Consider the following 12,528-nt stretch of genomic DNA (forward strand, 5'->3'; position numbering starts at 1 on the left):
TTCCCACTTGGCTCGGGGATAAAGAAGCTGCCTGCCAAGGCAGGAGATTTGGGTTCAATTCCTGGGTTGGGAAGATCCCCTGGAGGAGGGAAGGGCAACCTACTCCAGTATTCCTGCCTGGAAAAGCCCATGGACAGAGGGGCCCAGGAGCCTGGGTTATAGTCCGTAGGGTCGCAAAAATTCAGACGTGACTGAGCGCACACACAATTGATAATCGACACTGTAATAAGCAACTCCCCCCCACCCCATCCCATGATTCTAATGCAGGTAGCGCAGGGAGCACACCTTGACAAAAATAACTGCTCCGTTGATACAGCACATTTTGCTTGTGCTTGGTTTCAAAAAAATATTTTTTGAAAAATCTGTTTTAATTCAGAAGGGTAGGTATACTTGCGGTGACAGAGATCTAAACTAGGAAATGGCTCAGGAAGAAGGGGAAACTAAAATATTCTGCCCATATTATTAAAAATATTACCCAAGAGGAAAGGAAGGAAGACAATCCATAGGAAACCAAAGAGATTGCACCAGGTGCTGTCGGGTGGATCAGCTACAAGCAAAAAAAATAGTCACTGCAACCCTCAACAGTGGTGAGGGGAAGGTTAACTGTCAGAACGTGCCCATATCTCAAGCAGCTGTTTAGCTAAGTCCAGAGAAAATGTTCAGATCTTTGCTCAGCTGCAACTGGCGACAGACAGCAAAACCTTAAAGTTTCATTTTGTGCTCATTCTTTGCTCCAAGCAAAGCAACCGTAACTAAGAATAAACAAAAGAAACATCACAGAGGAGGGGGATGGGATGGTTGCGGGTTAAGCAAAAGAAGAAATGGTAATGTTAAAGAGATTCATATCACTAAATATAGAGTCATTTATAGATTGAGAGTGCATTGTCAATCATCTTGAGGGAATATTTAAGACAAGTATCAAGAATTTGCAAATGAGAGACTTCCCTGGTGATTCAGTGCTTAAGAATCTGCCTGATAATGCACTGGGCACAGGTTCAATCCCTGGCCCAGGAATTAGGATCCCATTTGCACGAGGTAACTGAGTCTGGGCACCACAACTCCCGAGTACACCCTAGAGTCTGTGCTCCGCGACAAGAGAAGCCACCACAGTGAGAAGCCAGCGTACCACAAGAAAAAGTCTGCACACAGCAACAGAGAGCCCCATGTGCCATAATGAAGACACAGTGCAGCCAAAATAAATAAAATTTAAAAATTTTAAAAAGAATTTGCAAATGAAAGATATCCTGATTTTGAAAGAAGGAAAAAAGTGAATTCTGAAAGCTACAGACTTGAGCTCTTTCAAGATTTTAGAACAAATTATTAAAAAGCTAGCTTGTCAGCTCTTAGAAATGGAAAGGAATAAAAATTTTGAGCTAGTTCAGGTACACCAAGGACACGAACGCCAAGCTCCTTGTTTCCTTTTATGATAGATGGGGAGATGCTAGAGAAGTTGCCACTAATGATTTCAGCAAGGCATTTGACAATCTAATGATATTCTCATGAATAAGATTTTTTTTTTTTTTACGTTGTTCTATTAGTAGGCCAATTCAGAGTTACTTGACTAATCTTTCTCAGAGATGATTAATGGAGAGGTCTCTGAGGCTGTTTAGTGATTTTCATTAATACAACAAATATGTATTGAACATTTTGGCATGTGCCAGGAACTGCTGTAGAAAGTGGGAATCCAATGGTAAATAAATCAAAGTCCCTGATCTCAGAGAACATGGCTGAGCAAGGGAGAAAAGAGACAAGTTAATGGTTATATTCTTTTGTCAGGTACTGGTGAGAGAAAGGAAAAAAAAAAAAAGCAGCTTAAAGAGAAAATAAGGGTAAGAAGAGGTTTCTTTTAAAGGCTGATCAGAGAAGCTGATAGGATAGGGTGATAACAGATCTTTCACTGAGAGACCTGGATAAAGTGATAGAATGAGTTGTGTAATTATCTGAGGAGGAATGTTCCAGGTAACAGGACAGCAAGTATATGAGCCATGAGATGGAAGCATGCTTATCCAAGAGGCCCTCTGTAAACAAAATGATGATTCCCCAAAGAGGTCCATGTCTTAACTCCCAGAATCTGTAAATTTGCTATGTTGTTGTTGTTGACTCACTAAGTCATGTCCCATTCTTTGTGACCCTATGGACTGTCACCTGCCAGGTTCCTCTGTCCTTGAAATTTCCCAGGCAATAATACTGGAATGGGTTGCCATTCCTTCTCCAGGGGATCTTCCTGACCCAGGGATCGAAACTGCATCTGCTGCATTGCAGGCAGATTCTTTACTACTGAGCCACTGGAGTGAATTTGCTTTATTATGTGGCAAAGGAACATTGCAAATGGAATTAAAGTTTGAGATCCTAAAATAGATTATCCTGGTTTATCCAGGTAAGTCCCACATAATTATGTACCTTACCACTGAGCCACCTGGGAAGCATGCCCCCGGCCCAATCCCCCCACCCCCTCCATACACATATCTAATAACATGAGTCCTCAAAAGCAGAAAACTTCCTCTGGCTGCAGCAAGAGAGATTTGACAGAAAAGGAAACCAGAGAGATTCCTGGTGTGAGAATACAAGCACACAATGTTGCTGGCTCTGAGATGTAAGATGTCCTGAGTGACGAGAGAGGCCTTAGGGAGTTAACAGCAGCCCTTAGTTGTCAGCCAGCGAGGAAACAGTGGCCTCAGTCCTACAAACATCAAGCCCAAGTCTCTGCCAAAAACCAGAAAAACCAGCTGAACCAACCCAACTTCTGACCTGCAAAATTGTGAAATAATAAATTTGTATCATTTTAAGCTGCTAAATTTGTGGCAATTTGTGGCCTTTTGGGCCATAAGAGGCAATAGAAAACTCACAGACCAGGACAATGGGCTGAAGTGATGGGGGAGGACTCCCCTGGTGGTATAGTGGATGGGAATCCACCTGCCAATGCAGAGGACACAGGTTCCATCCCTGGTCCAGGGAGATTCCACAAGCTGTGGAGCTGCTAAGGCCCTCACCATGACTGCCTGAGCCCACACACTGTACGGTCCTCTTGTCACAACTAATGGGTCCCTGGGCCGCAACTACTGAAGCCGGTGCACCCGGAGTTTGTGCTCCGCAACAAGGGAACCCACCAAAATGAGAACAATGAGTAGTCCCCACTCACTGCAACTAGAGAAAGCCCAAACACAACAAAAGACCTAGCAAACCAAAATAAAATAAATAAATAATTAAAAAAAAAAAAGAATTACATAGTTCAAAAAAAAAAGAAAGAAAAGAAATGAGGGGGGAATGTAATAGGAGATGAAGCAAGAGTTTAAAAGCATGGATTGGAAGCAGATAAACATGAGGGCAGCTCCTGTGGGCCTTGTAGACGATTGTAAGCCCTTTGTCTTTTGCTGTGGGTGAAATGAGGAGTCAGAGGGGGACTGGGGCAGGCATAACATAATCACACTTATGTTGTAAAAGGGTCACTTTGAACTATCCTGTATAAGAATCCAGTTAGATGGATGCTGCAGTCATTGACACAACAATATAAACTTGGGGAAATTGTAAGAGAGAGAGTCTGGGTACATTAGGCTGAAGTATATAAAATTGCCGTTTGAATGGCTCAAAAAGAGTAGAAAATCAAAGGATGAGTCAAGAAGATTGGCTCATAGAAATGGCAACCCACTCTAGTATTCTTGTCTGAAAAATCCCATGGACAGAGGAGCCTGATGGGCTACAGTCCAAAGGGTCACAAAGACTCAGACATGACCAAGCATGCATGCACAAGCACATGGCCTATGGCATGCTTGCAAGAGAGGAGTCATTGTTGATTCCAAAACCACTGGCCTGAGGCAAGGGTAGAAGTGTAGTACTGAGATGACTAACAATGCAGGAGGAGCAAGTCTAGAGGGGGATTGGGGACCAGGGGCAGAGAAGAGTTCATCCTGGAACATATATATGAAAGGCCAACCAGACTCCAAGTGGAGATGTTCATTGAACTGTTACATGCAAAAGTTTAGAGTTCAGAGGACTATGTGGAGCTGGAACTATTCATTAGGGAGCTCTCTCACATCAACAGTGTCCAAAGTCTTAAGATGATGAGTTCAAATGCCATGGAAAAGAGTACAAAAAGAGAAGAATGGTACTTCCTGGCTTGGAAAGTCAAAGTGAAAGTTGCTCAGTCGTGTTTCCGACTCTTTGTGACCCCACAGACTGGGGGCCTGCCAGGCTCCTCTGTCCATGGGATTCTCCAGGCCAGAATACTGGAGTGGGTTGTCATTCCCTTCTCCAGGGGATCTTTCTGACCCAGGGACTGAACCCAGGTCTCCCTCATTGCAGGCAGATCCTTTACCATCTGAGCCACCAGGGAAGCCCCCTTTTAAAAACTCTCTCCTAGATGGTATTTCTTTTTTAATTTACAAATACAAATAAAAGAATAACCCCACAAACTAAAATATTTTTAAAATATTTAGTTACATGTTTAACAAATTCCCTGTCTTAAAAGAATAAGAAAATTGAATAAAACCCATACTATCATAGAAAACCCAAATACACAGCCATCACTTAATTTTAGTTAGGTCTTCTAAATTAAACACAGAACAAAGAGTTGAAAAAGCCCAGTGAAATCAGCATAAGCTACATACCCACACCAAAAACCTAGTAAATTATATTACCCTGTTGCTCTGAGGCATTTTAATATCCTAGAATTATGTCCATTTTTATATAACATGCTAAATATCTGGAAAGGGATATTGTTTTTCAATTCATTTTTGGTAACTCAGCACTACGAGAATTCAATGTTTACATGTCTGAAAAAAAAAGAAAAAGAAAGAAAATTACCAATCCAGCAGCTTTGTTCTACTCTTTGTTTTCTTCCACACATACGGCCACCATTGTGTGTCAGTTGTTAGTCATGATATGGGTCATAACTAGTTTACTCTCACCAACTTTCCTTCTGAAAAAAAAAAAAAATGTACTTGTGAACACTTCAGGCTGGTATTTGTTGCTGTTTAGCCACCAAGTCATATCTGACCCTTTTGCAACTCCATGGACAGTAGCCCACCAGGCTCCTCTGTCCATTGGATTTTCCAGGCAAGAATACTAGAGTGCGTTGCCATTTTCTTCTCTGGAGGATCTTCTTGACACAGGGATCAAACCTGCATCTTTTGCTTGGCAGGCAGATTTTTTACCACTGAGCCCCCTGGAAAGCCCTTAGGCTAGTATTTTGTTGTTCAGTTGCTCAGTCATGTCCAACTCTTTGCAATCTCGTGAACTGCAACACACCAGGCTTCCCTGTCCTTCACCATCTCCCTGAGCTTGCCCAGACTCATGTCCATTGAGTCGGTGATGCCATCCAACCATCTTGTCCTCTGTTGTCCCCTTCTCCTCCTGTTTTCAGTCTTTCCCAGCATTGGTGTCTTTTCTGATGAGTCGACTTTTTGCACCAGGTGGCCAAAGTATTGGAGCTTCAGCTTCAGCTAGGCTAGCCTTCATACTAGGCTAGTATAAAAACACTTAAAGAAAAACCTCAACTCTGTCATAAATCTTTCTCTTTATACCATGACTCTTTCATTTTCTGTCTTATTCTCTCTCTCAGAGATAAAGCTTTTATTTATACATATGTTATATAGATATCTATCTATAAGTATTACAAATATACAACTAAATATATATCTGTGTGTACATACATATGTGTGTGTCCTACACATAAAACTTTTTATATCACAAAGAGTTGTTGGAATCGTCCTACAAGATATTAGTTTGGGGAAAAATTAATTGTTGTTTCGGACCGTGAATTCTAAATCATAACTAGGCTCAAGCATCTTATTAATCAAACTTCTTTATTAATCAAAATAGAACCATTACAATCAACACATTTTTGCCAATGAGAGATGAGTTTGTTCATTCCTGTATCATAACAATTCATGTTTCAGGATTCAATGAACTCTTGGAAAGCATTTTCTGCCTCCTGCTGATTGTGGAAGCATTTTCCCTGCAAAAGGATGTCAAGATGTTTGAAGAAGTGGTAATTTGCTGGCACAAGGTCAGGTGAATATGGTGGATGAGGCAAAACTTCATAGCCCAAACCATTCAACTTTTGAAGCATTGGTTGTGCCACATGCAATCAGGCATTGTTGTGGAGAATTGGGCCTTTTCTTGACCAATGCTGGCTGCAGGCACTGCAGTTTTTGGTGCAACTTATTGATTTGCTGAGCATACTTCTCAGATGTAATGGTTTTGCTGGGATTCAGAAAGTTAGAGTGGATGGCACAGGCAGCAGACCACCAAACAGTGACCACGACCTGTTTTTGGGAACAAGTTTGGCTTTGGGAAGTGCTTTGGAGCTTCTTCTCTGTCCAGCCATTGAGCTGGTCATCGCCAGTTGTTGTATACAACCCACTTTCCATTGCGTATCACAATCCAATTGAGAAATGGTTCATTGTTTTTGCACAGAATAAGAGAAGATAACACTTCAAATTGACAATTTTTTAAAAAAATTTGGAGTCAACTCATGAGATACCCACTTATCGAGCTTTGTCACCTTTTCAATTTGCTTCAAATGCCAAATGACCATAGAATGGTCGACACTGAGTTCTTCGGCAACTTTTCATGTAGTTGTAAGGGGATCCCTCTCAATTTGTAGTTGTCAAATTCCTGTGGCCGGCCATTGCATTCTTCATCTTCAAGGCTCTCATCTCCTTTGCAGACTTCTTGAACCACCACTGCACCATTCGTTCATTAACAGTTCCTGGGCCAAATGGCTGTTTATGTTGCAAGTTGTCTCTGCTATTTAATGACCCATTTTGAACTTGAATTTTTAAAAAATCGCTTGAATTTGCTTTTTGTCTAACATCATTTCTATAGTCTAAAATAAATATAAAATAAGCATCAAGTAACGTCATTAGCTAAAAAAAATAATCAAGTGAGAAATGAGCATTAAAATGATATATAACATAACCACATTTAAGAATATATTCCAATATCAAATGGCAAAGTTCAACAATGCAAACTGCAATTACTTTTACAACAACCTAACAGAAAAAAGCCAGACTTGTTGCAATTATCTAAAGTACTAAAGTACCTAAAGTACTCCTATAAACACAATTAGAAAATATTTTCACCAACCACATCACAAACTATTAATGTACTAACTTTAGCTCCATGTTTTGAGCTTCTCCTAGGCTGGGTGAGGGATGGGAACATGCTCCTTATGGTAACATCTCATGGGATCATCTGCTGACAAAGCAGATTTTAAAAGTTCACCCATAATCATCCTAATTAAGCCATCAAGTGTCAGGACATGCTGCATGAATTTGACTAATTCTAGCTATCTCTATGGTGCAACTGATGTTGCTGCATCAGAGGAGTGACTCTGCCTTAGGAGCAATTTCTTTATGCTTATGGCCTCTCCCCCTCCACCTACCCAAACTGAAAATGTAGTAAGGAAGGTTTGCAATGCTGCCTTCCAAGTCTGTGAAACTTCCTTTCAGATGGGGGCCCAATCACATCCACGCCCTTTTATATACCTACATCACTATTGCCTATATACTTTTTGTGGAAATTTATAATACAACTTGTAACATGTCCAGTTCCAGTTCAGTCGCTCAGTGGTGTCCGACTCTTTGCGACCCCATGAACCGCAGCACGCCAGGCCTCCCTGTCCATCACCAACTCCTGGAGTCCACCCAAACCCATGTTCATTGAGTCAGTGATGCCAACCAACCATCTCATCCTCTGTCATCCCATTCTCCTCCTGCCCTCAATCTTTCCCAGCATCAGGGTCTTTTCAAATGAGTCAGCTCTTTGCATCAGGTGGCCAAAGTATTGGAGTTTCAGCTTCAGCATCAGTCTTTCCAATGAACACCCAGGACTGATCTCCTTTAGGATGGACTGGTTGGATCTCCTTGCAGTCCAAGGGACTCTCAAGAGCCTTTTCCAATACCATAGTTCAAAAGAATCAGTTCTGCCCTCAGCTTTCTTTATAGTCCAACTCTCACATCCATACATGACTACTGGAAAAACCACAGCCTTGACTGGACGGACTTTTGTTGACAAAGTAATGTCTCTGCTTTTTAATATGCTGTCTAGGTTAGTCATAACTTTCCTCCAAGGAGTAAGTGTCTTTTAATTTCATGGATGCAATCACCATCTGCAGTGATTTTGGAGCCTAAAAAGATAAAGTCAGCCACTGTTTCCACTGTTTCCCCATCTATTTCCCATGAAGTGATGGGACTAGATGCCATGATCTTAGTTTTCTGAATGTTGAACTTTAAGCCAACTTTTTCACTCTCCTCTTTCACTTTCATCAAGAGGCTCTTTAGTTCTTCTTCACTTTCTGCCATAAGGATGGTGTCATCTGCATTTCTGAGGTTACTGATATTTCCCCCTGGCAATCTTGATTCCAGCTTGTGCTTCTTCCAGCCCAGCGTTTCTCATGATGTACTCTGCATATAAGTTAACATGTAACATGTCAGGTGGATTGTTTTTATCTCTATCTTCCACTAGATTGTGAGCAACTCATTTGCTCATCTTTAGATCCTCCTGAATGGACACAGGGTCCTGTCCCCAATACTCTAGCATAGATATGTGACATCACTAAGCAGACTTGAGCACCTGAAGACCATCATCCAATCCTCTCTCCCTCACCCCCACCCATCCCCATCACCACACAACTGACTGAAAAGAGCAAAGAAAAATAAAAATGCAGGGATTCGTTTTCTTATTAAAAGCATGCTTTACGGTGTTCACTAAGGGAATTTATATTTTTAAACCTACTTAGGAAATACTATTGAATGAAGGTAGTTGTGATAGTTAATCTTATGTGTCAACTTGGTCAGACTATGGTGCCCAGTTGTTTGCTCAAACACTAGCCTAGATACTGCTGTGACTGGTATTTTGTAGATGTTGGTTAACATTTATAATTAGAAGTTCAAGAAAAGATTACCCTCAATAACATGGGTGGGCTTCAATTATCTGAAGGCCTTCAGAGCAAATAAATGAGATTTGCAAGAGTAGAAGGAATATTACTCCTTCCTCAACAGGTTAACATAAAAATCCCTTCTATGGACTCTGGACGCAAGACAGCAGCTCTGACTCTTTTGTTTCCTGCTGGCCTGACCTACAGATTTCAGACTTGCCAGCTCCCACAATCACATGAACCAAATCCTTTAAATTAATCTCTTTTGCCATGTATGTATCCTCTTGGTTCTGTTTCTCTGGAGAACCCTAACACAATTGTGTTTCTAAACAGTTCTTTCTTTCACAGTATTTCTGAATGTTTTGCTTAATGAATATATATATATTCTTACTTTTGTTATATTGAATAGGGGTAGGAGTTTATATACTGCTTACTAATAGTAAATTCTGCTGGTGTGAAGAACAAGAGTATTGTGCAAGGAATCCAACAATACTGGCACCTCTCCTGGCAAGCAGAGAAATCCTATACCAGAAGTTTCCAGTATGAAGCTCTATTTGAGTCCAGAGTGTGCAGCCTACCTAAATATTATGTCCTATAGATTTTCCTATGGAGAAGGCAATGGCAACCCACTCCAGTATTCTTGCCTGGAGAATCCCATGAATAGAGGAGCCTGGTGGGCTACTGTTCATGGAGTCACAAAGAGTCGGACACGACTGAGTGACTAAGCACACAGATTTTCTTAAGCCAGTTCGTATGAACTGACAAATCCTAAGCAATTTCCATGGGCTTCCCTGGTGGCTCAGTGGTTAAGAATCCACCTGTAATGTAGGAGACGTAGGTTGGATCCCTGAATTGGGAAGATGCCCTGGAGAAGGAAATGGCAGGAATCCAGGATTCTTGCTTGGGATATCCCATGGACAGAGGAGCCTGCTGGGCTGCCGTCCATAGGCTCTCAAAAGAGTGAGACACAAATTAAGCAGCTAAACAATAACACAATAACCAACTTCTAATAAACTGAGAAGCTTGATCAAAACCTTTTTTCCAAAAATGATAAGCCATATTTGGGACAGGGAGGAGGGTTTTAAGAGTTAATGCAACTCAAAATAAGATGTTGGTTTGCTCAGTTTCCATTGCCTCATTCATCAAGAGAGTTTGTGTTGTTACTCTTGGAAGTCAGTTTTATTGCATGATGTAATGGAGAAAATAATGAAGATTACAAATTTTCTTTATGCTTATGTTGTTTTAAACTACTGCCGGTTTATGGATATTTAAGAAGTTGAAGCAAAGAAAGCTGATTTAGTTTCTTTTAATTCATCCAAGTGGTTAGGTGCTGGAAATTTTTGAAGTAATATGTTGAAGTGTTTTTAGAATTAAAAAGTCTTAAATCCCACTTGGTAGACCTCCAAAGGCCCTCAAAAGCCACACACTTTCCCCTAATGTTATATAACAGAACTCTCCCTGTCCACTTTAAAAGTGGGCAGTTTTGTATTCAGATCCAAACTTAAATGTGGATTGAGAAGATGGTACCTGAGACTGTTCTGCTTTCATTGCTGAATTTCTCTGAGCTCGAAGGAAAACAGATTTGAAATTTTGGTGATTATTGAGTCATGGTCTCTGTGACTTTATGTGTGTGATTATAGAGCCCTTGCCCTAGGCTCATTTAAGTGGCTCATTCTCAAAGGAAACAGCTGTGCTAAAAGAAAGCTACATCTATTAATACATGATTTAGTGAACATTTAGAGTGAACTGAGAAAAGAAATCAACTGTGAAAGGAAAAAACCCATATGAATGGGTAATTGTTTGTATCAGCTCTGCTCCCCTGTTCCAGCCTCCTAGAGTAGGGACCTGCATTGAGACCAATTCTTTTGGGCTTGTGTGATTCTGAATTAAGAGGAAAGAGCTGAGGGAGAAAGATCTAAAGCACACAGCCAGGACTGAAGAAGAGTAGAGTGTTTTGAAAAAGAGGCACACAAGCAGTTACTTTACATGAGAATGGTTGATGAGAGAGAAGTGTTTAAGATAGCTTGTTAATTATCTGCTTCCCAGTTTCAAGGTTATGAGAATTTTTTGGATTTTGAAATTGGGTTTCAGGTATTCCTGTGTGTTTTGAATATAGTAGTGTTCTAAGACTGGACCTTATGGGTCACAGATTTATAAAAAAACATCAAAATACTAATCTTGAGCTATAGAAATTTCTGGACAAGTTCTGAGTAGTGTTTGTCACTGCCTAGCTATTTTATTAAATTGTAGAGAGAAAAGGCTTCAACAGTAAAATAACCTCAATCAGATAATTAAGAGATTAGAATGAAAACATCTTCGTATCTCCTAGAACAGACTAGGCTGTGAATTTAAGTATCCTCTTTAAACTGACCAGCCAGTAGCTTCAGGTAGAACAGTATACTTTATACACACACACACACACACACACACACACACACACACAATTTTATTGTACTGGTCTGGGAACTTTTTTACTGCTAAAAAACTAGCGTTTTGAATTGCAAATAGGTTATACTCACCATCAGTAATGCAAACAAAATATTCATAGAACATGGGCTGAGAACATGCTCCCAGGCCCACCAGGCAGTGAAATACCTGGTCAATGTATAACTTGAACAATAAGTTCTTGAGTAATTTGCATTATGTTTTGGCTAGAAACAGTGAAAGCTAACTTTCAGTTAAAAGAAAAAAGTAGAAATATCTTGTGCTTTTCTGGCCTGTTTAATGTATTAAAGTGCTCTCGCAAAACTAATACCATGGCGCCAATAGGAAACGTTAGAAAGATGTTTCTTCCCCCACCCCCCCCACCAGAAGGTTAATGTACATTTTCCACATGTGTATTTGCTCAAAGATTAAACTTTCCATGTGGAAGTCCTTGACTACAAGTGTCTGGGAAATAGAAAGGTTGGACTCTCAGGGTTTCATTCGGCTAATATCCCTGGAGACCCTCTTTTGTGCCAGAAAGACCCTGTACTCAGAGTCTGGTTGGGCCACAAAGGTCAGCAGGCGGCAGTCCCTGCTCTGAGGGAGCTACCCGCCGCTCAGAGAGGGGCCCAATCAGGACTTTGAAACAAACTGAAATGTCACCAGGAGGCCACACAGCTGACGTGCCCCTAATTATCAAACCAATGAAGAGGTTCTGTCCACAAAAGCAACGTCTGCCTTCCGTCTGATTTGTGTAGACTCCCCCTACTCGCATCCCCCACCGCCGCCCCCCAAGCCCGGAGTCTAGAGAGCTGGGCCTCTACAGGGCAGGGTCTAAAACTCACCCTCCCCGCTACGGGGTGTCAGGGCGCAGGGCGACAAGGAGACACGAGAGGGAGAAGCAGAGGCCCCAGCGGCAGAGGGGAAGTGGTCCACGCGACCCCCGAAGGGGCTGCAGCAGGTGGGTCGGGCTGGCGAGGGTGCGCTAGACCCTCAGTACCATTCTTTCCGAAAAGGGGAAGCTGGTGGCGTTGTTGACCTTGCCTTCGGACTGGAGGGTCTGCCGCGCGCATGATATGATTGAGGGTGCTTCGCCGCCCGCGCCGCGAGGTCGGCGCCTCGGGGGCGTGGCCTAGGAGAAAGCCCCACCCTAGGCTCCTCCCCCTAGGAGCGCGAGCCAGTCCTGAGCGGCGCCATCCCTTTCCCGGGTCATCGTCCCGCCCCTC

General features: G+C 41.8%; 1 long non-coding RNA gene across 1 annotated transcript in view; it reads right to left on the bottom strand.

Moving 5' to 3' along the window:
• The window catches only part of LOC133049937 (uncharacterized), an 82,825-nt gene extending 70,410 nt beyond the window's left edge, over positions 1–12,415 (bottom strand). Inside the window, exons 1-2 of the long non-coding RNA XR_009691498.1 lie at positions 12,148–12,415; positions 4,801–4,915 (exon numbers count right to left, since the gene is read on the bottom strand). This is a non-coding gene — a long non-coding RNA (uncharacterized LOC133049937). The remainder of the gene's footprint in view (positions 1–4,800; positions 4,916–12,147) is intronic.
• Between the last annotated feature and the right edge of the window lie 113 nt (positions 12,416–12,528).

This window comes from Dama dama, chromosome 31 (assembly GCF_033118175.1).
Source record: "Dama dama isolate Ldn47 chromosome 31, ASM3311817v1, whole genome shotgun sequence".
Taxonomy (NCBI): Eukaryota; Metazoa; Chordata; class Mammalia; order Artiodactyla; family Cervidae; genus Dama; species Dama dama.